A 26,075-nucleotide genomic window follows, 5' to 3' on the forward strand; every position below is an offset into this window, starting at 1 on the left:
AAGAACAAGGCTAGAGGAAGATCTGAGACAAAGAAATCTGACTTTTACCAGAGTTGACCAGAAGAAAGCACAAACACAGTCCCCCACTACCACAAATAATGCAGTCGAGTTTCCCACATTTGGGGAAATCACAGGGGTCAGCATACCCAGAATGCAATGAATGAACCTCACCCTGGGAGAACAATCTTCATGACCATGGTATCTCCTATGCAAAATAAGTATGATTTGGGATAGGGCTGGGGAGGGCCGCTGCTCAGGCACATCTCTGTCAAGTAAAGGAGATTCAACTGAGGCAGCACAAGGGAACTCTCATCTGGGGACAACAACTGCAGGGAGAACACATATTTTCAGATGAACATGGGAGGGCAGAAGGCTGCCTAATACTGAAGCACCCCCAAACAACAAACCAAATGCAACAACTAGTGTAAGCATTCCTGGGGGAAGGCCTGCAGCAGATGGATTTGCATATGGTGATGTCATCCAAGCAATGGGTCAAAGTTGGCTTCAACCCTCGTCTGCATATGAAAAGAAAAAAGGGATGTGCAGGGCATGGCGTCCTTTTGTGGCGCTTGGATGACCCTTAATTCGCATTAAACATCTCCACCCTCCTTCGGTGTGGGGCTCATGTAGGCTATGCCCCAGCCCCTGAAGCATTCAAGATGATTTCTTGCAGCAGCTGGGCACTGTAACAGCTCCAGAGCTGTTCTTTAAAGCATGTAAAAGGGTGTGGGCCCTGCAGCACTACCTGTAGTATGCATTGTGCGTTGGAAGGCACAAAGTAAGCAGACGGGAGAGGTCAGGATAGTGCGCAAGGGCATAGAAGGGAGCGGCTCAAGAAAAGAGAAGTGGAAACAGACAGCAAACTAGGCTGGAGAAAGACCTGAGACAAAGAGATCTGAATTATACGAGAGCCGACCAGAGGAAACACAAATTATGCAGTCAAGTTTCCCACATTTGGGGAAATCGCAGGAGCAGCACACCCAGAGTGCAATGGGTGAGCCTTGCCCTGGGAGAAGCACCTTCCTGATCATAGTATCTCACCTGGCAGGTAAGTAGGAGTTGGGCTAGAGCTGGGGAGGGTCGCTGCTCGGGCACCCCCCTGTCAAGTGAAGGAGATCCAACTGAGGCAGCACAAGGGAACTCTCGAAAGAAGAACAAGGCTAGAGGAAGATCTGAGACAAAGAAATCTGACTTTTACCAGAGCTGACCAGAGGAAAGCACAAACACAGTCCCCCTCTACCACAAATAATGCAGTCGAGTTTCCCACATTTGGGGAAATCACAGGGGTCATCATACCCAGAATGCAATGAATGAACCTCACCCTGGGAGAACAATCTTCATGACCATGATATCTCCTATGCAAAATAAGTATGATTTGGGATAGGGCTGGGGAGGGCCGCTGCTCAGGCACATCTCTGTCAAGTAAAGGCGATTCAACTGAGGCAGCACAAGGGAACTCTCATCTGGGGACAACAACTGCAGGGAGAACACATATTTTCAGATGAACATGGGAGGGCAGAAGGCTGCCTAATACTGAAGCACCCCCAAACAACAAACCAAATGCAACAACTAGTGCAAGCATTCCTGGGGGAAGGCCTGCAGCAGATGGATTTGCATATGGTGATGTCATCCAAGCAGTGGGTCAAAGTTGGCTTCAACCCTCGTCTGCATATGAAAAGAAAAAAGGGATGTGCAGGGCATGGCGGCCTTTTGCGGCGCTTGCATGACCCCTAATTCGCATTAAACACCTCCACCCTCCTTAGGTGTGGGGCTCATGTTGGCTATGCCCCAGCACCTGAAGCATTCAAGCTGATTTCTTGCAGCAGCTGGGCACTGTAACAGCTCCAGAGCTGCTCTGTAAGGCAACTAAAAGGGTGTGGGCCCTGCAGCACTACCTGTAGTTCGCATTGTGCGTTGGAAGGCACAAAGTAAGCAGACAGGAGAAGTCAGGATAGTGCGCAAGGGCATAGAAGGGAGCGGCTCAAGAAAAGAGAAGTGGAAACAGACAGCAAACTAGGCTGGAGAGAGACCTGAGACAAAGAGATCTGAATTATACGAGAGCCGACCAGAGGAAACACAAATTATGCAGTCAAGTGTCCCACATTTGGGGAAATCGCAGGAGCAGCACACCCAGAGTGCAATGGGTGAGCCTTGCCCTGGGAGAAGCACCTTCCTGATCATAGTATCTCACCTGGCAGGTAAGTAGGAGTTGGGCTAGAGCTGGGGAGGGTCGCTGCTCGGGCACCCCCCTGTCAAGTGAAGGAGATCCAACTGAGGCAGCACAAGGGAACTCTCGAAAGAAGAACAAGGCTAGAGGAAGATCTGAGACAAATAAATCTGACTTTTACCAGAGTTGACCAGAAGAAAGCACAAACACAGTCCCCCACTACCACAAATAATGCAGTCGAGTTTCCCACATTTGGGGAAATCACAGGGGTCAGCATACCCAGAATGCAATGAATGAACCTCACCCTGGGAGAACAATCTTCATGACCATGGTATCTCCTATGCAAAATAAGTATGATTTGGGATAGGGCTGGGGAGGGCCGCTGCTCAGGCACATCTCTGTCAAGTAAAGGAGATTCAACTGAGGCAGCACAAGGGAACTCTCATCTGGGGACAACAACTGCAGGGAGAACACATATTTTCAGATGAACATGGGAGGGCAGAAGGCTGCCTAATACTGAAGCACCCCCAAACAACAAACCAAATGCAACAACTAGTGTAAGCATTCCTGGGGGAAGGCCTGCAGCAGATGGATTTGCATATGGTGATGTCATCCAAGCAATGGGTCAAAGTTGGCTTCAACCCTCGTCTGCATATGAAAAGAAAAAAGGGATGTGCAGGGCATGGCGTCCTTTTGTGGCGCTTGGATGACCCTTAATTCGCATTAAACATCTCCACCCTCCTTCGGTGTGGGGCTCATGTTGGCTATGCCCCAGCCCCTGAAGCATTCAAGATGATTTCTTGCAGCAGCTGGGCACTGTAACAGCTCCAGAGCTGTTCTTTAAAGCATGTAAAAGGGTGTGGGCCCTGCAGCACTACCTGTAGTATGCATTGTGCGTTGGAAGGCACAAAGTAAGCAGACGGGAGAGGTCAGGATAGTGCGCAAGGGCATAGAAGGGAGCGGCTCAAGAAAAGAGAAGTGGAAACAGACAGCAAACTAGGCTGGAGAAAGACCTGAGACAAAGAGATCTGAATTATACGAGAGCCGACCAGAGGAAACACAAATTATGCAGTCAAGTTTCCCACATTTGGGGAAATCGCAGTAGCAGCACACCCAGAGTGCAATGGGTGAGCCTTGCCCTGAGAGAAGCACCTTCCTGATCATAGTATCTCACCTGGCAGGTAAGTAGGAGTTGGGCTAGAGCTGGGGAGGGTCGCTGCTCGGGCACCCCCCTGTCAAGTGAAGGAGATCCAACTGAGGCAGCACAAGGGAACTCTCGAAAGAAGAACAAGGCTAGAGGAAGATCTGAGACAAAGAAATCTGACTTTTACCAGAGCTGAGCAGAGGAAAGCACAAACACAGTCCCCCACTACCACAAATAATGCAGTCGAGTTTCCCACATTTGGGGAAATCACAGGGGTCAGCATACCCAGAATGCAATGAATGAACCTCACCCTGGGAGAACAATCTTCATGACCATGGTATCTCCTATGCAAAATAAGTATGATTTGGGATAGGGCTGGGGAGGGCCGCTGCTCAGGCACATCTCTGTCAAGTAAAGGAGATTCAACTGAGGCAGCACAAGGGAACTCTCATCTGGGGACAACAACTGCAGGGAGAACACATATTTTCAGATGAACATGGGAGGGCAGAAGGCTGCCTAATACCGAAGCACCCCCAAACAACAAACCAAATGCAACAACTAGTGCAAGCATTCCTGGGGGAAGGCCTGCAGCAGATTGATTTGCATATGGTAATGCCATCCAAGCAGTGGGTCAAAGTTGGCTTCAACCCTCGTCTGCATATGAAAAGAGAAAAGGGGCGTGCAGGGCATGGCGGCCTTTTGCGGCGCTTGGGTGACCCTTAGTTCGCATTAAACACCTCCACCCTCCTTCGGTGTGGGGCTCATGTTGGCAATGCCCCAGCCCCTGAAGCATTCAAGCTGATTTCTTGCAGCAGCTGGGTACTGTAACAGCTCCAGAGCTGCTCTGTGAGGCAAGTAAAAGGGTGTGGGCCCTGCAGCACTACCTGTAGTTTGCATTGTGTGTTGGAAGGCACAAAGTAAGCAGACGGGAGAAGTCAGGATAGTGCGCAAGGGCATAGAAGGGAGCGGCTCAAGAAAAGAGAAGTGGAAACAGACAGCAAACTAGGCTGGAGAGAGACCTGAGACAAAGAGATCTGAATTATACGAGAGACGACCAGGGGAAACACAAATTATGCAGTCAAGTTTCCCACATTTGGGGAAATCACAGGGGCAGCACACCCAGAGTGCAATGGGTGAGCCTTGCCCTGGGAGAAGCACCTACATGATCATAGTATCTCACCTGGCAGGTAAGTAGGAGTTGGGCTAGAGCTGGGGAGGGTCGCTGCTCGGGTACCCCCCTGTCAAGTGAAGGAGATCCAACTGAGGCAGCACAAGGGAACTCTCGAAAGAGGAACAAGGCTAGAGGAAGATCTGAGACAAAGAAATCTGATTTTTACCAGAGTTGACCAGAAGAAAGCACAAACACAGTCCCCCACTACCACAAATAATGCAGTCGAGTTTCCCACATTTGGGGAAATCACAGGGGTCATCATACCCAGAATGCAATGAATGAACCTCACCCTGGGAGAACAATCTTCATGACCATGGTATCTCCTATGCAAAATAAGTATGATTTGGGATAGGGCTGGGGAGGGCCGCTGCTCAGGCACATCTCTGTCAAGTAAAGGAGATTCAACTGAGGCAGCACAAGGGAACTCTCATCTGGGGACAACAACTGCAGGGAGAACACATATTTTCAGATGAACATGGGAGGGCAGAAGGCTGCCTAATACTGAAGCACCCCCAAACAACAAACCAAATGCAACAACTAGTGCAAGCATTCCTGGGGGAAGGCCTGCAGCAGATGGATTTGCATATGGTGATGTCATCCAAGCAGTGGGTCAAAGTTGGCTTCAACCCTCGTCTGCATATGAAAAGAAAAAAGGGATGTGCAGGGCATGGCGGCCTTTTTCGGCGCTTGCATGACCCCTAATTCGCATTAAACACCTCCACCCTCCTTAGGTGTGGGGCTCATGTTGGCTATGCCCCAGCACCTGAAGCATTCAAGCTGATTTCTTGCAGCAGCTGGGCACTGTAACAGCTCCAGAGCTGCTCTGTAAGGCAACTAAAAGGGTGTGGGCCCTGCAGCACTACCTGTAGTTCGCATTGTGCGTTGGAAGGCACAAAGTAAGCAGACGGGAGAAGTCAGGATAGTGCGCAAGGGCATAGAAGGGAGCGGCTCAAGAAAAGAGAAGTGGAAACAGACAGCAAACTAGGCTGGAGAGAGACCTGAGACAAAGAGATCTGAATTATACGAGAGCCGACCAGAGGAAACACAAATTATGCAGTCAAGTGTCCCACATTTGGGGAAATCGCAGGAGCAGCACACCCAGAGTGCAATGGGTGAGCCTTGCCCTGGGAGAAGCACCTTCCTGATCATAGTATCTCACCTGGCAGGTAAGTAGGAGTTGGGCTAGAGCTGGGGAGGGTCGCTGCTCGGGCACCCCCCTGTCAAGTGAAGGAGATCCAACTGAGGCAGCACAAGGGAACTCTCGAAAGAAGAACAAGGCTAGAGGAAGATCTGAGTAAAGAAATCTGACTTTTACCAGAGTTGACCAGAAGAAAGCACAAACACAGTCCCCCACTACCACAAATAATGCAGTCGAGTTTCCCACATTTGGGGAAATCACAGGGGTCAGCATACCCAGAATGCAATGAATGAACCTCACCCTGGGAGAACAATCTTCATGACCATGGTATCTCCTATGCAAAATAAGTATGATTTGGGATAGGGCTGGGGAGGGCCGCTGCTCAGGCACAGCTCTGTCAAGTAAAGGAGATTCAACTGAGGAAGCACAAGGGAACTCTCATCTGGGGACAACAACTGCAGGGAGAACACATATTTTCAGATGAACATGGGAGGGCAGAAGGCTGCCTAATACTGAAGCACCCCCAAACAACAAACCAAATGCAACAACTAGTGTAAGCATTCCTGGGGGAAGGCCTGCAGCAGATGGATTTGCATATGGTGATGTCATCCAAGCAGTGGGTCAAAGTTGGCTTCAACCCTCGTCTGCATATGAAAACAAAAAAGGGATGTGCAGGGCATGGCGTCCTTTTGTGGCGCTTGGATGACCCTTAATTCGCATTAAACATCTCCACCCTCCTTCGGTGTGGGGCTCATGTTGGCTATGCCCCAGCCCCTGAAGCATTCAAGATGATTTCTTGCAGCAGCTGGGCACTGTAACAGCTCCAGAGCTGTTCTGTAAAGCATGTAAAAGGGTGTGGGCCCTGCAGCACTACCTGTAGTATGCATTGTGCGTTGGAAGGCACAAAGTAAGCAGACGGGAGAGGTCAGGATAGTGCGCAAGGGCATAGAAGGGAGCGGCTCAAGAAAAGAGAAGTGGAAACAGACAGCAAACTAGGCTGGAGAAAGACCTGAGACAAAGAGATCTGAATTATACGAGAGCCGACCAGAGGAAACACAAATTATGCAGTCAAGTTTCCCACATTTGGGGAAATCACAGGAGCAGCACACCCAGAGTGCAATGGGTGAGCCTTGCCCTGGGAGAAGCACCTTCCTGATCATAGTATCTCACCTGGCAGGTAAGTAGGAGTTGGGCTAGAGCTGGGGTGGGTCGCTGCTCGGGCACCCCCCTGTCAAGTGAAGGAGATCCAACTGAGGCAGCACAAGGGAACTCTCGAAAGAAGAACAAGGCTAGAGGAAGATCTGAGACAAAGAAATCTGACTTTTACCAGAGCTGAGCAGAGGAAAGCCCAAACACAGTCCCCCACTACCACAAATAATGCAGTCGAGTTTCCCACATTTGGGGAAATCACAGGGGTCAGCATACCCAGAATGCAATGAATGAACCTCACCCTGGGAGAACAATCTTCATGACCATGGTATCTCCTATGCAAAATAAGTATGATTTGGGATAGGGCTGGGGAGGGCCGCTGCTCAGGCACATCTCTGTCAAGTAAAGGAGATTCAACTGAGGCAGCACAAGGGAACTCTCATCTGGGGACAACAACTGCAGGGAGAACACATATTTTCAGATGAACATGGGAGGGCAGAAGGCTGCCTAATACTGAAGCACCCCCAAACAACAAACCAAATGCAACAACTAGTGTAAGCATTCCTGGGGGAAGGCCTGCAGCAGATGGATTTGCATATGGTGATGTCATCCAAGCAGTGGGTCAAAGTTGGCTTCAACCCTCGTCTGCATATGAAAAGAAAAAAGGGATGTGCAGGGCATGGCGTCCTTTTGTGGCGCTTGGATGACCCTTAATTCGCATTAAACATCTCCACCCTCCTTCGGTGTGGGGCTCATGTTGGCTATGCCCCAGCCCCTGAAGCATTCAAGATGATTTCTTGCAGCAGCTGGGCACTGTAACAGCTCCAGAGCTGTTCTGTAAAGCATGTAAAAGGGTGTGGGCCCTGCAGCACTACCTGTAGTATGCATTGTGCGTTGGAAGGCACAAAGTAAGCAGACGGGAGAGGTCAGGATAGTGCGCAAGGGCATAGAAGGGAGCGGCTCAAGAAAAGAGAAGTGGAAACAGACAGCAAACTAGGCTGGAGAGAGACCTGAGACAAAGAGATCTGAATTATACGAGAGCCGACCAGAGGAAACACAAATTATGCAGTCAAGTGTCCCACATTTGGGGAAATTGCAGGAGCAGCACACCCAGAGTGCAATGGGTGAGCCTTGCCCTGGGAGAAGCACCTTCATGATCATAGTATCTCACCTGGCAGGTAAGTAGGAGTTGGGCTAGAGCTGGGGAGGGTCGCTGCTCGGGAACCCCCCTGTCAAGTGAAGGAGATCCAACTGAGGCAGCACAAGGGAACTCTCGAAAGAGGAACAAGGCTAGAGGAAGATCTGAGACAAAGAAATCTGACTTTTAACAGAGCTGACCAGAGGAAAGCACAAACATAGTCCCCCTCTACCACAAATAATGCAGTCGAGTTTCCCACATTTGGGGAAATCACAGGGGTCAGCATACTCAGAATGCAATGAATGAACCTCACCCTGGGAGAACAATCTTCATGACCATGGTATCTCCTATGCAAAATAAGTATGATTTGGGATAGGGCTGGGGAGGGCCGCTGCTCAGGCACATCTCTGTCAAGTAAAGGAGATTCAACTGAGGCAGCACAAGGGAACTCTCATCTGGGGACAACAACTGCAGGGAGAACACATATTTTCAGATGAACATGGGAGGGCAGAAGGCTGCCTAATACTGAAGCACCCCCAAACAACAAACCAAATGCAACTACTAGTACAAGCATTCCTGGGGGAAGGCCTGCAGCAGATGGATTTGCATATGGTGATGTCATCCAAGCAGTGGGTCAAAGTTGGCTTCAACCCTCATCTGCATATGAAAAGAGAAAAGGGGCGTGCAGGGCATGGCGGCCTTTTGCGGCGCTTGGATGACCCCTAGTTCGCATTAAACACCTCCACCCTCCTTCGGTGTGGGGCTCATGTTGGCTATGCCCCAGCCCCTGAAGCATTCAAGCTGATTTCTTGCAGCAGCTGGGCACTGTAACAGCTCCAGAGCTGCTCTGTAAGGCAAGTAAAAGGGTGTGGGCCCTGCAGCACTACCTGTAGTTCGCATTGTGCGTTGGAAGGCACAAAGTAAGCAGATGGGAGAAGTCAGGATAGTGCGCAAGGGCATAGAAGGGAGCGGCTCAAGAAAAGAGAAGTGGAAACAGACAGCAAACTAGGCTGAAGAGAGACCTGAGACAAAGAGATCTGAATTATATGAGAGCCGACCAGGGGAAACACAAATTATGCAGTCAAGTTTCCCACATTTGGGGAAATCAAAGGGGCAGCACACCCAGAGTGCAATGGGTGAGCCTTGCCCTGGGAGAAGCACCTACATCATCATAGTATCTCACCTGGCAGGTAAGTAGGAGTTGGGCTAGAGCTGGGGAGGGTCGCTGCTCGGGCACCCCCCTGTCAAGTGAAGGAGATCCAACTGAGGCAGCACAAGGGAACTCTCGAAAGAAGAACAAGGCTAGAGGAAGATCTGAGACAAAGAAATCTGACTTTTACCAGAGCTGACCAGAGGAAAGCACAAACACAGTCCCCCACTACCACAAATAATGCAGTCGAGTTTCCCACATTTGGGGAAATCACAGGGGTCATCATACCCAGAATGCAATGAATGAACCTCACCCTGGGAGAACAATCTTCATGACCATGATATCTCCTATGCAAAATAAGTATGATTTGGTATAGGGCTGGGGAGGGCCGCTGCTCAGGCACATCTCTGTCAAGTAAAGGCGATTCAACTGAGGCAGCACAAGGGAACTCTCATCTGGGGACAACAACTGCAGGGAGAACACATATTTTCAGATGAACATGGGAGGGCAGAAGGCTGCCTAATACTGAAGCACCCAAAAAACAACAAACCAAATGCAACAACTAGTGCAAGCATTCCTGGGGGAAGGCCTGCAGCAGATGGATTTGCATATGGTGATGTCATCCAAGCAGTGGGTCAAAGTTGGCTTCAACCCTCGTCTGCATATGAAAAGAAAAAAGGGATGTGCAGGGCATGGCGGCCTTTTGCGGCGCTTGCATGACCCCTAATTCGCATTAAACACCTCCACCCTCCTTCGGTGTGGGGCTCATGTTGGCTATGCCCCAGCACCTGAAGCATTCAAGCTGATTTCTTGCAGCAGCTGGGCACTGTAACAGCTCCAGAGCTGCTCTGTAAGGCAAGTAAAAGGGTGTGGGCCCTGCAGCACTACCTGTAGTTCGCATTGTGCGTTGGAAGGCACAAAGTAAGCAGACGGGAGAAGTCAGGATAGTGCGCAAGGGCATAGAAGGGAGCGGCTCAAGAAAAGAGAAGTGGAAACAGACAGCAAACTAGGCTGGAGAGAGACCTGAGACAAAGAGATCTGAATTATACGAGAGCCGACCAGAGGAAACACAAATTATGCAGTCAAGTGCCCCACATTTGGGGAAATCGCAGGAGCAGCACACCCAGAGTGCAATGGGTGAGCCTTGCCCTGGGAGAAGCACCTTCCTGATCATAATATCTCACCAGGCAGGTAAGTAGGAGTTGGGCTAGAGCTGGGGAGGGTCGCTGCTAGGGCACCCCCCTGTCAAGTGAAGGAGATCCAACTGAGGCAGCACAAGGGAACTCTCGAAAGAAGAACAAGGCTAGAGGAAGATCTGAGACAAAGAAATCTGACTTTTACCAGAGCTGAGCAGAGGAAAGCACAAACACAGTCCCCCACTACCACAAATAATGCAGTCGAGTTTCCCACATTTGGGGAAATCACAGGGGTCAGCATACCCAGAATGCAATGAATGAACCTCACCCTGGGAGAACAATCTTCATGACCATGGTATCTCCTATGCAAAATAAGTATGATTTGGGATAGGGCTGGGGAGGGCCGCTGCTCAGGCATATATCTGTCAAGTAAAGGAGATTCATCTGAGGCAGCACAAGGGAACTCTCATCTGGGGACAACAACTGCAGGGAGAACACATATTTTCAAATGAACATGGGAGGGCAGAAGGCTGCCTAATACTGAAGCACCCCCAAACAACAAACCAAATGCAACAACTAGTACAAGCATTCCTGGGGGAAGGTCTGCAGAAGACGGATTTGCATACAGTGATGTCATCCAAGCAGTGGGCCAAAGTTGGCTGGAACCCTCATCTGCATATGAAAAGAGAAAAGGGGTATGCAGGGCATGGCGGCCTTTTGCGGCGCTTGGATGACCCTCAGTTCGCATTAAACACCCCCACCCTCCTTCGGTGTGGGGCTCATGTTGGCAATGCCCCAGCCCCTGAAGCATTCCAGCTGATTTCTTGCAGCAGCTGGGCACTGTAACAGCTCCAGAGCTGCTCTGTAAGGCAACTAAAAGGGTGTGGGCCCTGCAGCACTACCTGTAGTTCGCATTGTGCGTTGGAAGGCACAAAGTAAGCAGACGGGAGAAGTCAGGATAGTGCGCAAGGGCATAGAAGGGAGCGGCTCAAGAAAAGAGAAGTGGAAACAGACAGCAAACTAGGCTGGAGAGAGACCTGAGACAAAGAGATCTGAATTATACGAGAGCCGACCAGAGGAAACACAAATTATGCAGTCAAGTGTCCCACATTTGGGGAAATCGCAGGAGCAGCACACCCAGAGTGCAATGGGTGAGCCTTGCCCTGGGAGAAGCACCTTCCTGATCATAGTATCTCACCTGGCAGGTAAGTAGGAGTTGGGCTAGAGCTGGGGAGGGTCGCTGCTCGGGCACCCCCCTGTCAAGTGAAGGAGATCCAACTGAGGCAGCACAAGGGAACTCTCGAAAGAAGAACAAGGCTAGAGGAAGATCTGAGACAAAGAAATCTGACTTTTACCAGAGCTGACCAGAGGAAAGCACAAACACAGTCCCCCACTACCACAAATAATGCAGTCGAGTTTCCCACATTTGGGGAAATCACAGGGGTCAGCATACCCAGAATGCAATGAATGAACCTCACCCTGGGAGAACAATCTTCATGACCATGGTATCTCCTATGCAAAATAAGTATGATTTGGGATAGGGCTGGGGAGGGCCGCTGCTCAGGCATATCTCTGTCAAGTAAAGGAGATTCAACTGAGGCAGCACAAGGGAACTCTCATCTGGGGACAACAACTGCAGGGAGAACACATATTTTCAAATGAACATGGGAGGGCAGAAGGCTGCCTAATACTGAAGCACCCCCAAACAACAAACCAAATGCAACAACTAGTACAAGCATTCCTGGGGGAAGGTCTGCAGAAGACGGATTTGCATACAGTGATGTCATCCAAGCAGTGGGCCAAAGTTGGCTGGAACCCTCATCTGCATATGAAAAGAGAAAAGGGGTATGCAGGGCATGGCGGCCTTTTGCGGCGCTTGGATGACCCTTAGTTCGCATTAAACACCCCCACCCTCCTTCGGTGTGGGGCTCATATTGGCAATGCCCCAGCATTCAAGCTGATTTCTTGCAGCAGCTTGGCACTGTAACAGCTCCAGAGCTGCTCTGTAAGGCAAGTAAAAGGTTGTGGGCCCTGCAGCACTACCTGTAGTTTGCATTGTGCATTGGAAGGCACAAAGTAAGCAGACAGGAGTAGAAGTCAGGATAGTGCACAAGGGTATAGAAGGGAGGGGCTCAAAAAAAAAGAAGTGGAAACAGACAGCAAACTAGGCTGGAGAGAGACCTGAGACAAAGAGATCTGAATTATATGAAAGCCGACCAGTGGAAACACAAATTATGCAGTCAAGTTTCCCACATTTGGGGAAATCACAGGAGCAGCACACCCAGAGTGCAATGGATGAGCCTTGCCCTGGGAGAAGCACCTTCATGATCATAGTATCTCACCTGGCAGGTAAGTAGGAGTTGGGCTAGAGCTGGGGAGGGTCGCTGCTCGGGCACCCCCCTGTCAAGTGAAGGAGATCCAACTGAGGCAGCACAAGGGAACTCTCGAAAGAAGAACAAGGCTAGAGGAAGATCTGAGACAAAGAAATCTGACTTTTACCAGAGCTGACCAGAGGAAAGCACAAACACAGTCCCCCACTACCACAAATAATGCAGTCGAGTTTCCCACATTTGGGGAAATCACAGGGGTCAGCATACCCAGAATGCAATGAATGAACCTCACCCTGGGAGAACAATCTTCATGACCATGGTATCTCCTATGCAAAATAAGTATGATTTGGGATAGGGCTGGGGAGGGCCGCTGCTCAGGCACATCTCTGTCAAGTAAAGGAGATTCAACTGAGGCAGCACAAGGGAACTCTCATCTGGGGACAACAACTGCAGGGAGAACACATATTTTCAGATGAACATGGGAGGGCAGAAGGCTGCCTAATACTGAAGCACCCCCAAACAACAAACCAAATGCAACAACTAGTGCAAGCATTCCTGGGGGAAGGCCTGCAGCAGATGGATTTGCATATGGTGATGTCATCCAAGCAGTGGGTCAAAGTTGGCTTCAACCCTCGTCTGCATATGAAAAGAGAAAAGGGGCATGCAGGGCATGGCGGCCTTTTGCGGCGCTTGGATGACCCCTAGTTCGCATTAAACACCTCCACCCTCCTTCGGTGTGGGGCTCATGTTGGCTATGCCCCAGCCCCTGAAGCATTCAAGCTGATTTCTTGCAGCAGCTGGGCACTGTAACAGCTCCAGAGCTGCTCTGTAAGGCAAGTAAAAGGGTGTGGGCCCTGCAGCACTACCTGTAGTTCGCATTGTGCGTTGGAAGGCACAAAGTAAGCAGATGGGAGAAGTCAGGCTAGTGTGCAAGGGCATAGAAGGGAGCGGCTCAAGAAAAGAGAAGTGGAAACAGACAGCAAACTAGGCTGAAGAGAGACCTGAGACAAAGAGATCTGAATTATATGAGAGCCGACCAGGGGAAACACAAATTATGCAGTCAAGTGTCCCACATTTGGGGAAATCAAAGGGGCAGCACACCCAGAGTGCAATGGGTGAGCCTTGCCCTGGGAGAAGCACCTTCCTGATCATAGTATCTCACCTGGCAGGTAAGTAGGAGTTGGGCTAGAGCTGGGGAGGGTCGCTGCTCGGGCACCCCCCTGTCAAGTGAAGGAGATCCAACTGAGGCAGCACAAGGGAACTCTCGAAAGAAGAACAAGGCTAGAGGAAGATCTGAGACAAAGAAATCTGACTTTTACCAGAGCTGACCAGAGGAAAGCACAAACACAGTCCCCCACTACCACAAATAATGCAGTCGAGTTTCCCATATTTGGGGAAATCACAGGGGTCATCATACCCAGAATGCAATGAATGAACCTCACCCTGGGAGAACAATCTTCATGACCATGATATCTCCTATGCAAAATAAGTATGATTTGGGATAGGGCTGGGGAGGGCCGCTGCTCAGGCACATCTCTGTCAAGTAAAGGCGATTCAACTGAGGCAGCACAAGGGAACTCTCATCTGGGGACAACAACTGCAGGGAGAACACATATTTTCAAATGAACATGGGAGGGCAGAAGGCTGCCTAATACTGAAGCACCCCCAAACAACAAACCAAATGCAACAACTAGTACAAGCATTCCTGGGGGAAGGTCTGCAGAAGACGGATTTGCATACAGTGATGCTGGGCCCATAACCCAGAGGTAGGCAGATTGAAACTATCCTCTGCTATATGCATTTTTTTTGTGTTAATTAAAGTAATCCAAAACTGGGATTGATATTTTGTCTCTTTTATTTTTACTTAAAGTACAATAACTTTTACCATTTTAATTTGTTTTAATAGTATATTGACAGTATTGTTTTCTTTCAAAAATCCACTTCATTTTCTTTACCCTATTATTAAAATGGTAATTGACAAAAACAAACTACATTGTCACCAGAAGAGCAATACAAAATGTACAAGTGATATATTAAAATCATCTTTCCAGCTTGAATTTCAATGATGCATTGGGGCAACGATTTTGTGAGAAACATCTTCACCCTTAAATAAAGATTTTCTTAATTCCTTACCTGTGTGCTAATTAGATATCACCTTGTTTTCACATTAAACAGACTTCCACATGAGAAAGCAGCAAGGATGCAGTGGCGTTAATGTTTCCTGGTGTCAACCTGTATTATTTCAGTAGACATTGAAATGAGGATGCATCTTGCTGCCTTTCCAATGAAGCAAGTTTAATTTAGTAATAGGTGAAAAACCATCCTTACAAAGGTGTTAATCAGAGACTTGGCTTTGTGGACACTTTTCAGAGAACAAATTTGTTAGCATAAAAATAAAGCCAGAAAATAAAGAGCTGTTTAATCACTCAATTGGATTTTTCTGCCAGCATATTTTTTTTCTCTGCAACCCACTGCTAAATTGTGCTTCCTAGCTGTTTTTATAAAATCACTGAATCAAATCTAACTCTGATTACATCAGAGAAGGCCAGGTACCCTACACCATAAAAGGGGGTATGAAATTTTGACTGTCTACTTAAAGATCACCAAAATCTGATAACAAGGTCAATTAGGTCCCTGGGTGGGATTGAACCACCAACCTTTTGGTTAATAGCCGTACATACTAACTGATTGCGCCACAGAGACACTTTGCAAAAGTCCATACTGACAAAGGCTAATAAGCATTCATCTAAAACGTTTCCTAGAAAAACTTTAAAAAGTCAATAATCTGGAAAGTTTTTGTAAGATGTTTCTTCCATCAACCAACGAAGAAACACATTGGTACTTTCCCATGATGAGTGAGTGCTTCAGGATCTCTTGAACTTACATGTGCAGCAGAGTACTGCAATGGAAGCATGCTGGGCCCATAACCCAGAGGTAGGCAGATTGAAACTATCCTCTGCTATATGCATTTTTTTGTTTGTTAATTAAAGTAATCCAAAACTGGGATTGATATTTTGTCTGTTTTATTTTTACTTAAAGTACAATAACTTTTACCATTTTAATTTGTTTTAATAGTATATTGACAGTATTGTTTTCTTTCAAAAATCCACTTCATTTTCTTTACCCTATTATTAAAATGGTAATTGACAAAAACAAACTACATTGTCACCAGAAGAGCAATACAAAATGTACAAGTGATATATTAAAATCATCTTTCCAGCTTGAATTTCAATGATGCATTGGGTCAACAATTTTGTGAGAAACATCTTCACCCTTAAATAAAGATTTTCTTAATTCCTTACCTGTGTGCTAATTAGATATCACCTTGTTTTCACATTAAACAGACTTCCACATGAGAAAGCAGCAAGGATGCAGTGGCGTTAATGTTTCCTGGTGTCAACCTGTATTATTTCAGTAGACATTGAAATGAGGATACATCTTGCTGCCTTTCCAATGAAGCAAGTTTAATTTAGTAATAGGTGAAAAACCATCCCTACAAAGGTGTTAATCAGAGACTTGGCTTTGTGGACACTTTTCAGAGAACAAATTTGTTAGCATAAAAATAAAGCCAGAAAATGAAGAGCTGTTTAATCACGCAATTTGATTTTTTTGCCAGCATATTTCTTTTTCTCTGCAACCCACTGCTAAATTGTGCTTCCTAGATGTTTTTATAAAATCACTGAATCAAATCTAACTCTGATTACATCAGAGAAGGCCAGGTACCCTACACCATAACAGGGGGTATGAAATTTGACTTGTCTACTTAAAGATCACCAAAATCTGATAACAAGGTCAATTACGTCCCTGGGTGGGATTGAACCACCAACCTTTTGGTTAATAGCCGTACACACTAACTGATTGCGCCACAGAGACACTTTGCAAAAGTACATACTGACAAATGCTAATAAGCATTCATCTAAAACGTTTCCTAGAAAAACTTAAAAAAGTCAATAATCTGGAGAGTTTTTGTAAGATGTTTCTTCTATCAACCAACGAAGAAACACATTGGTACTTTCCCATGATGAGTGAGTGCTTCAGGATCTCTTGCACTTACATGTGCAGCAGAGTACAGCAATGGAAGCATGCTGGGCCCATAACCCAGAGGTAGGCAGATTGAAACTATCCTCTGCTATATGCATTTTTTTGTTTGTTAATTAAAGTAATCCAAAACTGGGATTGATATTTTGGCTCTTTTATTTTTACTTAAAGTACAATAACTTTTACCATTTTAATTTGTTTTAATAGTATATTGACAGTATTGTTTTCTTTCAAAAATCCACTTAATTTTCTTTACCCTATTATTAAAATGGTAATTGACAAAAACAAACTACATTGTCACCAGAAGAGCAATACAAAATGTACAAGTGATATATTAAAATCATCTTTCCAGCTTGAATTTCAATGATGCATTGGGGCAACGATTTTGTGAGAAACATCTTCACCCTTAAATAAAGATTTTCTTAATTCCTTACCTGTGTGCTAATTAGATATCACCTTGTTTTCACATTAAACAGACTTACACAAGAGAAAGCAGCAAGGATGCAGTGGCGTTAATGTTTCCTGGTGTCAACCTGTATTAATTCAGTAGACATTGAAATGAGGATGCATCTTGCTGCCTTTCCAATGAAGCAAGTTTAATTTAGTAATAGGTGAAAAACCATCCTTACAAAGGTGTTAATCAGAGACTTGGCTTTGTGGACACTTTTCAGAGAACAAATTTGTTAGCATAAAAATAAAGCCAGAAAATAAAGAGCTGTTTAATCACTCAATTGGATTTTTCTGCCAGCATATTTTTTTTCTCTGCAACCCACTGCTAAATTGTGTTTCCTAGCTGTTTTTATAAAATCACTGAATCAAATCTAACTCTGATTACATCAGAGAAGGCCAGGTACCCTACACCATAACAGGGGGTTTGAAATTTTGACTTGTCTACTTAAAGATCACAAAAATCTGATAACAAGGTCAATTAGGTCCCTGGGTGGGATTGAACCACCAACCTTATGGTTAATAGCCGTACATACTAACTGATTGCGCCACAGAGACACTTTGCAAAAGTCCATACTGACAAAGGCTAATAAGCATTCATCTAAAACGTTTCCTAGAAAAACTTTCAAAAGTCAATAATCTGGAGAGTTTTTGTAAGATGTTTCTTCCATCAACCAACGAAGAAACACATTGGTACTTTCCCATGATGAGTGAGTGCTTCAGGATCTCTTGAACTTACATGTGCAGCAGAGTACTGCAATGGAAGCATGCTGGGCCCATAACCCAGAGGTAGGCAGATTGAAACTATCCTCTGCTATATGCATTTTTTTTTTTGTTAATTAAAGTAATCCAAAACTGGGATTGATATTTTGTCTCTTTTATTTTTACTTAAAGTACAATAACTTTTACCATTTTAATTTGTTTTAATAGTATATTGACAGTATTGTTTTCTTTCAAAAATCCACTTAATTTTCTTTACCCTATTATTAAAATGGTAATTGACAAAAACAAACTACATTGTCACCAGAAGAGCAATACAAAATGTACAAGTGATATATTAAAATCATCTTTCCAGCTTGAATTTCAATGTTGCATTGGGTCAACAATTTTGTGAGAAACATCTTCACCCTTAAATAAAGATTTTCTTAATTCCTTACCTGTGTGCTAATTAGATATCACCTTGTTTTCACATTAAACAGACTTCCACATGAGAAAGCAGCAAGGATGCAGTGGCGTTAATGTTTCCTGGTGTCAACTTGTATTATTTCAGTAGACATTGAAATGAGGATGCATCTTGCTGCCTTTCCAATGAAGCAAGTTTAATTTAGTAATAGGTGAAAAACCATCCTTACAAAGGTGTTAATCAGAGACTTGGCTTTGTGGACACTTTTCAGAGAACAAATTTGTTAGCATAAAAATAAAGCCAGAAAATGAAGAGCTGTTTAATCACTCGATTGGATTTTTCTGCCAGCATATTTTTTTTCTCTGCAACCCACTGCTAAATTGTGCTTCCTAGCTGTTTTTTATAAAATCACTGAATCAAATCTAACTCTGATTACATCAGAGAAGGCCATGTACCCTACACCATAAGAGGAGGTTTGAAATTTTGACTTGTCTACTTAAATATCACCAAAATCTGATCACAAGGTTAATTACGTCCCTGGGTGGGATTGAACCACCAACCTTTTGGTTAATAGCCAAACACACTAACCGATTGCGCCACAGAGACACTTTGCAAAAGTTCATACTGACAAAGGCTAATAAGCATTCATCTAAAACGTTTCCTAGAAAAACTTTAAAAAGTCAATAATCTGGAGAGTTTTTGTAAGATGTTTCTTCCATCAACCAACGAAGAAACACATTGGTACTTTCCCATGATAAGTGAGTGCTTCAGGATCTCTTGCACTTACATGTGCAGCAGAGTACTGCAATGGAAGCATGCTGGGCCCATAACCCAGAGGTAGGCAGATTGAAACTATCCTCTGCTATATGCATTTTTTTGTTTGTTAATTAAAGTAATCCAAAACTGGGATTGATATTTTGGCTCTTTTATTTTTACTTAAAGTACAATAACTTTTACCATTTTAATTTGTTTTAATAGTATATTGACAGTATTGTTTTCTTTCAAAAATCCACTTAATTTTCTTTACCCTATAATAAAATGGTAATTGACAAAAACAAACTACATTGTCACCAGAAGAGCAATACAAAATGTACAAGTGATATATTAAAATCATCTTTCCAGCTTGAATTTCAATGATGCATGGGGGCAACGATTTTGTGAGAAACATCTTCACCCTTAAATAAAGATTTTCTTAATTCCTTACCTGTGTGCTAATTAGATATCACCTTGTTTTCACATTAAACAGACTTCCACATGAGAAAGCAGCAAGGATGCAGTGGCGTTAATGTTTCCTGGTGTCAACCTGTATTATTTCAGTAGACATTGAAATGAGGATGCATCTTGCTGCCTTTCCAATGAAGCAAGTTTTATTTAGTAATAGGTGAAAAACCATCCTTACAAAGGTGTTAATCAGAGACTTGGCTTTGTGGACACTTTTCAGAGAACAAATTTGTTAGCATAAAAATAAAGCCAGAAAATAAAGAGCTGTTTAATCACTCAATTGGATTTTTCTGCCAGCATATTTTTTTTCTCTGCAACCCACTGCTAAATTGTGCTTCCTAGCTGTTTTTATAAAATCACTGAATCAAATCTAACTCTGATTACATCAGAGAAGGCCAGGTACCCTACACCATAACAGGGGGTTTGAAATTTTGACTTGTCTACTTAAAGATCACCAAAATCTGATAACAAGGTCAATTAGGTCCCTGGGTGGGATTGAACCACCAACCTTTTGGTTAATAGCCGTACATACTAACTGATTGCGCCACAGAGACACTTTGCAAAAGTCTATACTGACAAAGGCTAATAAGCATTCATCTAAAACGTTTCCTAGAAAAACTTTAAAAAGTCAATAATCTGGAGAGTTTTTGTAAGATGTTTCTTCCATCAACCAACGAAGAAACACATTGGTACTTTCCCATGATGAGTGAGTGCTTCAGGATCTCTTGAACTTACATGTGCAGCAGAGTACTGCAATGGAAGCATGCTGGGCCCATAACCCAGAGGTAGGCAGATTGAAACTATCCTCTGCTATATGCATTTTTTTTTGTTAATTAAAGTAATCCAAAACTGGGATTGATATTTTGTCTCTTTTATTTTTACTTAAAGTACAATAACTTTTACCATTTTAATTTGTTTTAATAGTATATTGACAGTATTGTTTTCTTTCAAAAATCCACTTCATTTTCTTTACCCTATTATTAAAATGGTAATTGACAAAAACAAACTACATTGTCACCAGAAGAGCAATACAAAATGTACAAGTGATATATTAAAATCACATTTCCAGCTTGAATTTCAATGATGCATTGGGGCAACGATTTTGTGAGAAACATCTTCACCCTTAAATAAAGATTTTCTTAATTCCTTACCTGTGTGCTAATTAGATATCACCTTGTTTTCATATTAAACAGACTTCCACATGAGAAAGCAGCAAGGATGCAGTGGCGTTAATGTTTCCTGGTGTCAACTTGTATTATTTTAGTAGACATTGAAATGAGGATGCATCTTGCTGCCTTTCCAATGAAGCAAGTTTAATTTAGTAATAGGTGAAAAACCATCCTTACAAAGGTGTTAATCAGAGACTTGGCTTTGTGGACACTTTTCAGAGAACAAATTTGTTAGCATAAAAATAAAGCCAGAAAATGAAGAGCTGTTTAATCACTCAATTGGATTTTTCTGCCAGCATATTTTTTTTCTCTGCAACCCACTGCTAAATTGTGCTTCCTAGCTGTTTTTATAAAATCACTGAATCAAATCTAACTCTGATTACATCAGAGAAGGCCAGGTACCCTACACCATAACAGGGGGTTTGAAATTTTGACTTGTCTACTTAAAGATCACCAAAATCTGATAACAAGGTCAATTAGGTCCCTGGGTGGGATTGAACCACCAACCTTTTGGTTAATAGCCGTACACACTAACTGATTGCGCCACAGAGACACTTTGCAAAAGCACATACTGACAAAGGCTAATAAGCATTCATCTAAAACGTTTCCTAGAAAAACTTTCAAAAGTCAATAATCTGGAGAGTTTTTGTAAGATGTTTCTTCCATCAACCAACGAAGAAACACATTGGTACTTTCCCATGATGAGTGAGTGCTTCAGGATCTCTTGCACTTACATGTGCAGCAGAGTACTGCAATGGAAGCATGCTGGGCCCATAACCCAGAGGTAGGCAGATTGAAACTATCCTCTGCTATATGCATTTTTTTTTTGTTAATTAAAGTAATCCAAAACTGGGATTGATATTTTGTCTCTTTTATTTTTACTTAAAGTACAATAACTTTTACCATTTTAATTTGTTTTAATAGTATATTGACAGTATTGTTTTTTTTCAAAAATCCACTTCATTTTCTTTACCCTATTATTAAAATGGTAATTGACAAAAACAAACTACATTGTCACCAGAAGAGCAATACAAAATGTACAAGTGATATATTAAAATCATCTTTCCAGCTTGAATTTCAATGTTGCATTGGGTCAACAATTTTGTGAGAAACATCTTCACCCTTAAATAAAGATTTTCTTAATTCCTTACCTGTGTGCTAATTAGATATCACCTTGTTTTCACATTAAACAGACTTCCACATGAGAAAGCAGCAAGGATGCAGTGGCGTTAATGTTTCCTGGTGTCAACCTGTATTATTTCAGTAGACATTGAAATGAGGATACATCTTGCTGCCTTTCCAATGAAGCAAGTTTAATTTAGTAATAGGTGAAAAACCATCCCTACAAAGGTGTTAATCAGAGACTTGGCTTTGTGGACACTTTTCAGAGAACAAATTTGTTAGCATAAAAATAAAGCCAGAAAATGAAGAGCTGTTTAATCACGCAATTTGATTTTTTTGCCAGCATATTTCTTTTTCTCTGCAACCCACTGCTAAATTGTGCTTCCTAGATGTTTTTATAAAATCACTGAATCAAATCTAACTCTGATTACATCAGAGAAGGCCAGGTACCCTACACCATAACAGGGGGTATGAAATTTGACTTGTCTACTTAAAGATCACCAAAATCTGATAACAAGGTCAATTACGTCCCTGGGTGGGATTGAACCACCAACCTTTTGGTTAATAGCCGTACACACTAACTGATTGCGCCACAGAGACACTTTGCAAAAGCACATACTGACAAATGCTAATAAGCATTCATCTAAAACGTTTCCTAGAAAAACTTAAAAAAGTCAATAATCTGGAGAGTTTTTGTAAGATGTTTCTTCTATCAACCAACGAAGAAACACATTGGTACTTTCCCATGATGAGTGAGTGCTTCAGGATCTCTTGCACTTACATGTGCAGCAGAGTACAGCAATGGAAGCATGCTGGGCCCATAACCCAGAGGTAGGCAGATTGAAACTATCCTCTGCTATATGCATTTTTTTGTTTGTTAATTAAAGTAATCCAAAACTGGGATTGATATTTTGGCTCTTTTATTTTTACTTAAAGTACAATAACTTTTACCATTTTAATTTGTTTTAATAGTATATTGACAGTATTGTTTTCTTTCAAAAATCCACTTAATTTTCTTTACCCTATTATTAAAATGGTAATTGACAAAAACAAACTACATTGTCACCAGAAGAGCAATACAAAATGTACAAGTGATATATTAAAATCATCTTTCCAGCTTGAATTTCAATGATGCATTGGGGCAACGATTTTGTGAGAAACATCTTCACCCTTAAATAAAGATTTTCTTAATTCCTTACCTGTGTGCTAATTAGATATCACCTTGTTTTCACATTAAACAGACTTCCACAAGAGAAAGCAGCAAGGATGCAGTGGCGTTAATGTTTCCTGGTGTCAACCTGTATTAATTCAGTAGACATTGAAATGAGGATGCATCTTGCTGCCTTTCCAATGAAGCAAGTTTAATTTAGTAATAGGTGAAAAACCATCCTTACAAAGGTGTTAATCAGAGACTTGGCTTTGTGGACACTTTTCAGAGAACAAATTTGTTAGCATAAAAATAAAGCCAGAAAATAAAGAGCTGTTTAATCACTCAATTGGATTTTTCTGCCAGCATATTTTTTTTCTCTGCAACCCACTGCTAAATTGTGCTTCCTAGCTGTTTTTATAAAATCACTGAATCAAATCTAACTCTGATTACATCAGAGAAGGCCAGGTACCCTACACCATAACAGGGGGTTTGAAATTTTGACTTGTCTACTTAAAGATCACCAAAATCTGATAACAAGGTCAATTAGGTCCCTGGGTGGGATTGAACCACCAACCTTTTGGTTAATAGCCGTACACACTAACTGATTGCGCCACAGAGACACTTTGCAAAAGCACATACTGACAAAGGCTAATAAGCATTCATCTAAAACGTTTCCTAGAAAAACTTTCAAAAGTCAATAATCTGGAGAGTTTTTGTAAGATGTTTCTTCCATCAACCAACGAAGAAACACATTGGTACTTTCCCATGATGAGTGAGTGCTTCAGGATCTCTTGCACTTACATGTGCAGCAGAGTACTGCAATGGAAGCATGCTGGGCCCATAACCCAGAGGTAGGCAGATTGAAACTATCCTCTGCTATATGCATTTTTTTTTGTTAATTAAAGTAATCCAAAACTGGGATTGATATTTTGTCTCTTTTATTTTTACTTAAAGTACAATAACTTTTACCATTTTAATTTGTTTTAATAGTATATTGACAGTATTGTTTTTTTTCAAAAATCCACTTCATTTTCTTTACCCTATTATTAAAATGGTAATTGACAAAAACAAACTACATTGTCACCAGAAGAGCAATACAAAATGTACAAGTGATATATTAAAATCATCTTTCCAGCTTGAATTTCAATGTTGCATTGGGTCAACAATTTTGTGAGAAACATCTTCACCCTTAAATAAAGATTTTCTTAATTCCTTACCTGTGTGCTAATTAGATATCACCTTGTTTTCACATTAAACAGACTTCCACATGAGAAAGCAGCAAGGATGCAGTGGCGTTAATGTTTCCTGGTGTCAACCTGTATTATTTCAGTAGACATTGAAATGAGGATACATCTTGCTGCCTTTCCAATGAAGCAAGTTTAATTTAGTAATAGGTGAAAAACCATCCCTACAAAGGTGTTAATCAGAGACTTGGCTTTGTGGACACTTTTCAGAGAACAAATTTGTTAGCATAAAAATAAAGCCAGAAAATGAAGAGCTGTTTAATCACGCAATTTGATTTTTTTGCCAGCATATTTCTTTTTCTCTGCAACCCACTGCTAAATTGTGCTTCCTAGATGTTTTTATAAAATCACTGAATCAAATCTAACTCTGATTACATCAGAGAAGGCCAGGTACCCTACACCATAACAGGGGGTATGAAATTTGACTTGTCTACTTAAAGATCACCAAAATCTGATAACAAGGTCAATTACGTCCCTGGGTGGGATTGAACCACCAACCTTTTGGTTAATAGCCGTACACACTAACTGATTGCGCCACAGAGACACTTTGCAAAAGCACATACTGACAAATGCTAATAAGCATTCATCTAAAACGTTTCCTAGAAAAACTTAAAAAAGTCAATAATCTGGAGAGTTTTTGTAAGATGTTTCTTCTATCAACCAACGAAGAAACACATTGGTACTTTCCCATGATGAGTGAGTGCTTCAGGATCTCTTGCACTTACATGTGCAGCAGAGTACAGCAATGGAAGCATGCTGGGCCCATAACCCAGAGGTAGGCAGATTGAAACTATCCTCTGCTATATGCATTTTTTTGTTTGTTAATTAAAGTAATCCAAAACTGGGATTGATATTTTGGCTCTTTTATTTTTACTTAAAGTACAATAACTTTTACCATTTTAATTTGTTTTAATAGTATATTGACAGTATTGTTTTCTTTCAAAAATCCACTTAATTTTCTTTACCCTATTATTAAAATGGTAATTGACAAAAACAAACTACATTGTCACCAGAAGAGCAATACAAAATGTACAAGTGATATATTAAAATCATCTTTCCAGCTTGAATTTCAATGATGCATTGGGGCAACGATTTTGTGAGAAACATCTTCACCCTTAAATAAAGATTTTCTTAATTCCTTACCTGTGTGCTAATTAGATATCACCTTGTTTTCACATTAAACAGACTTCCACAAGAGAAAGCAGCAAGGATGCAGTGGCGTTAATGTTTCCTGGTGTCAACCTGTATTAATTCAGTAGACATTGAAATGAGGATGCATCTTGCTGCCTTTCCAATGAAGCAAGTTTAATTTAGTAATAGGTGAAAAACCATCCTTACAAAGGTGTTAATCAGAGACTTGGCTTTGTGGACACTTTTCAGAGAACAAATTTGTTAGCATAAAAATAAAGCCAGAAAATAAAGAGCTGTTTAATCACTCAATTGGATTTTTCTGCCAGCATATTTTTTTTCTCTGCAACCCACTGCTAAATTGTGCTTCCTAGCTGTTTTTATAAAATCACTGAATCAAATCTAACTCTGATTACATCAGAGAAGGCCAGGTACCCTACACCATAACAGGGGGTTTGAAATTTTGACTTGTCTACTTAAAGATCACAAAAATCTGATAACAAGGTCAATTAGGTCCCTGGGTGGGATTGAACCACCAACCTTATGGTTAATAGCCGTACATACTAACTGATTGCGCCACAGAGACACTTTGCAAAAGTCCATACTGACAAAGGCTAATAAGCATTCATCTAAAACGTTTCCTAGAAAAACTTTCAAAAGTCAATAATCTGGAGAGTTTTTGTAAGATGTTTCTTCCATCAACCAACGAAGAAACACATTGGTACTTTCCCATGATGAGTGAGTGCTTCAGGATCTCTTGAACTTACATGTGCAGCAGAGTACTGCAATGGAAGCATGCTGGGCCCATAACCCAGAGGTAGGCAGATTGAAACTATCCTCTGCTATATGCATTTTTTTTTTTGTTAATTAAAGTAATCCAAAACTGGGATTGATATTTTGTCTCTTTTAT

The 26,075-nt window shown here is 43.2% G+C and overlaps 24 non-coding genes and 2 pseudogenes across 24 annotated transcripts; all 26 read right to left on the reverse strand.

Moving 5' to 3' along the window:
* Window positions 1-58: 58 nt before the first annotated feature.
* LOC135030516 (U1 spliceosomal RNA) lies at window positions 59-222 on the reverse strand. Its single transcript, XR_010226508.1, has one exon. It is a non-coding gene; the product is annotated as a U1 spliceosomal RNA (small nuclear RNA).
* A 671-nt stretch (window positions 223-893) lies between these two features.
* LOC135030545 (U1 spliceosomal RNA) lies at window positions 894-1,056 on the reverse strand. The gene has a single exon (XR_010226535.1). It is a non-coding gene; the product is annotated as a U1 spliceosomal RNA (small nuclear RNA).
* Window positions 1,057-1,208: 152 nt separating this feature from the next.
* LOC135030534 (U1 spliceosomal RNA) lies at window positions 1,209-1,372 on the reverse strand. Its single transcript, XR_010226525.1, has one exon. It is a non-coding gene; the product is annotated as a U1 spliceosomal RNA (small nuclear RNA).
* A 671-nt stretch (window positions 1,373-2,043) lies between these two features.
* Window positions 2,044-2,206, reverse strand: LOC135030475 (U1 spliceosomal RNA). The gene has a single exon (XR_010226472.1). It is a non-coding gene; the product is annotated as a U1 spliceosomal RNA (small nuclear RNA).
* Window positions 2,207-2,358: 152 nt separating this feature from the next.
* Window positions 2,359-2,522, reverse strand: LOC135030517 (U1 spliceosomal RNA). The gene has a single exon (XR_010226509.1). It is a non-coding gene; the product is annotated as a U1 spliceosomal RNA (small nuclear RNA).
* Window positions 2,523-3,193: 671 nt separating this feature from the next.
* On the reverse strand, window positions 3,194-3,356 carry LOC135030484 (U1 spliceosomal RNA). Its single transcript, XR_010226481.1, has one exon. It is a non-coding gene; the product is annotated as a U1 spliceosomal RNA (small nuclear RNA).
* Window positions 3,357-3,508: 152 nt separating this feature from the next.
* LOC135030507 (U1 spliceosomal RNA) lies at window positions 3,509-3,672 on the reverse strand. Its single transcript, XR_010226499.1, has one exon. It is a non-coding gene; the product is annotated as a U1 spliceosomal RNA (small nuclear RNA).
* Window positions 3,673-4,343: 671 nt separating this feature from the next.
* Window positions 4,344-4,506, reverse strand: LOC135030494 (U1 spliceosomal RNA). The gene has a single exon (XR_010226491.1). It is a non-coding gene; the product is annotated as a U1 spliceosomal RNA (small nuclear RNA).
* Window positions 4,507-4,658: 152 nt separating this feature from the next.
* On the reverse strand, window positions 4,659-4,822 carry LOC135030540 (U1 spliceosomal RNA). Its single transcript, XR_010226530.1, has one exon. It is a non-coding gene; the product is annotated as a U1 spliceosomal RNA (small nuclear RNA).
* A 671-nt stretch (window positions 4,823-5,493) lies between these two features.
* On the reverse strand, window positions 5,494-5,656 carry LOC135030476 (U1 spliceosomal RNA). The gene has a single exon (XR_010226473.1). It is a non-coding gene; the product is annotated as a U1 spliceosomal RNA (small nuclear RNA).
* A 151-nt stretch (window positions 5,657-5,807) lies between these two features.
* LOC135030518 (U1 spliceosomal RNA) lies at window positions 5,808-5,971 on the reverse strand. The gene has a single exon (XR_010226510.1). It is a non-coding gene; the product is annotated as a U1 spliceosomal RNA (small nuclear RNA).
* A 671-nt stretch (window positions 5,972-6,642) lies between these two features.
* Window positions 6,643-6,805, reverse strand: LOC135030481 (U1 spliceosomal RNA). Its single transcript, XR_010226478.1, has one exon. It is a non-coding gene; the product is annotated as a U1 spliceosomal RNA (small nuclear RNA).
* A 152-nt stretch (window positions 6,806-6,957) lies between these two features.
* On the reverse strand, window positions 6,958-7,121 carry LOC135030524 (U1 spliceosomal RNA). The gene has a single exon (XR_010226515.1). It is a non-coding gene; the product is annotated as a U1 spliceosomal RNA (small nuclear RNA).
* Window positions 7,122-7,792: 671 nt separating this feature from the next.
* Window positions 7,793-7,955, reverse strand: LOC135030470 (U1 spliceosomal RNA). The gene has a single exon (XR_010226467.1). It is a non-coding gene; the product is annotated as a U1 spliceosomal RNA (small nuclear RNA).
* A 152-nt stretch (window positions 7,956-8,107) lies between these two features.
* Window positions 8,108-8,271, reverse strand: LOC135030526 (U1 spliceosomal RNA). The gene has a single exon (XR_010226517.1). It is a non-coding gene; the product is annotated as a U1 spliceosomal RNA (small nuclear RNA).
* Window positions 8,272-8,963: 692 nt separating this feature from the next.
* LOC135030502 (U1 spliceosomal RNA) lies at window positions 8,964-9,105 on the reverse strand (annotated as a pseudogene).
* Window positions 9,106-9,257: 152 nt separating this feature from the next.
* LOC135030531 (U1 spliceosomal RNA) lies at window positions 9,258-9,421 on the reverse strand. The gene has a single exon (XR_010226522.1). It is a non-coding gene; the product is annotated as a U1 spliceosomal RNA (small nuclear RNA).
* A 672-nt stretch (window positions 9,422-10,093) lies between these two features.
* On the reverse strand, window positions 10,094-10,256 carry LOC135030489 (U1 spliceosomal RNA). The gene has a single exon (XR_010226486.1). It is a non-coding gene; the product is annotated as a U1 spliceosomal RNA (small nuclear RNA).
* Window positions 10,257-10,408: 152 nt separating this feature from the next.
* LOC135030508 (U1 spliceosomal RNA) lies at window positions 10,409-10,572 on the reverse strand. The gene has a single exon (XR_010226500.1). It is a non-coding gene; the product is annotated as a U1 spliceosomal RNA (small nuclear RNA).
* A 671-nt stretch (window positions 10,573-11,243) lies between these two features.
* LOC135030477 (U1 spliceosomal RNA) lies at window positions 11,244-11,406 on the reverse strand. Its single transcript, XR_010226474.1, has one exon. It is a non-coding gene; the product is annotated as a U1 spliceosomal RNA (small nuclear RNA).
* A 152-nt stretch (window positions 11,407-11,558) lies between these two features.
* Window positions 11,559-11,722, reverse strand: LOC135030509 (U1 spliceosomal RNA). The gene has a single exon (XR_010226501.1). It is a non-coding gene; the product is annotated as a U1 spliceosomal RNA (small nuclear RNA).
* A 665-nt stretch (window positions 11,723-12,387) lies between these two features.
* LOC135030487 (U1 spliceosomal RNA) lies at window positions 12,388-12,550 on the reverse strand. The gene has a single exon (XR_010226484.1). It is a non-coding gene; the product is annotated as a U1 spliceosomal RNA (small nuclear RNA).
* Window positions 12,551-12,702: 152 nt separating this feature from the next.
* Window positions 12,703-12,866, reverse strand: LOC135030510 (U1 spliceosomal RNA). Its single transcript, XR_010226502.1, has one exon. It is a non-coding gene; the product is annotated as a U1 spliceosomal RNA (small nuclear RNA).
* Window positions 12,867-13,558: 692 nt separating this feature from the next.
* LOC135030497 (U1 spliceosomal RNA) lies at window positions 13,559-13,700 on the reverse strand (annotated as a pseudogene).
* Window positions 13,701-13,852: 152 nt separating this feature from the next.
* On the reverse strand, window positions 13,853-14,016 carry LOC135030542 (U1 spliceosomal RNA). Its single transcript, XR_010226532.1, has one exon. It is a non-coding gene; the product is annotated as a U1 spliceosomal RNA (small nuclear RNA).
* Window positions 14,017-18,663: 4,647 nt separating this feature from the next.
* Window positions 18,664-18,737, reverse strand: TRNAN-AUU (transfer RNA asparagine (anticodon AUU)). Its single transcript has one exon. It is a non-coding gene; the product is annotated as a tRNA-Asn (tRNA).
* Window positions 18,738-26,075: the final 7,338 nt, after the last annotated feature.

This window comes from Pseudophryne corroboree, unplaced genomic scaffold, assembly GCF_028390025.1.
Source record: "Pseudophryne corroboree isolate aPseCor3 unplaced genomic scaffold, aPseCor3.hap2 scaffold_499, whole genome shotgun sequence".
In the NCBI taxonomy this organism is placed as follows: domain Eukaryota; kingdom Metazoa; phylum Chordata; class Amphibia; order Anura; family Myobatrachidae; genus Pseudophryne; species Pseudophryne corroboree.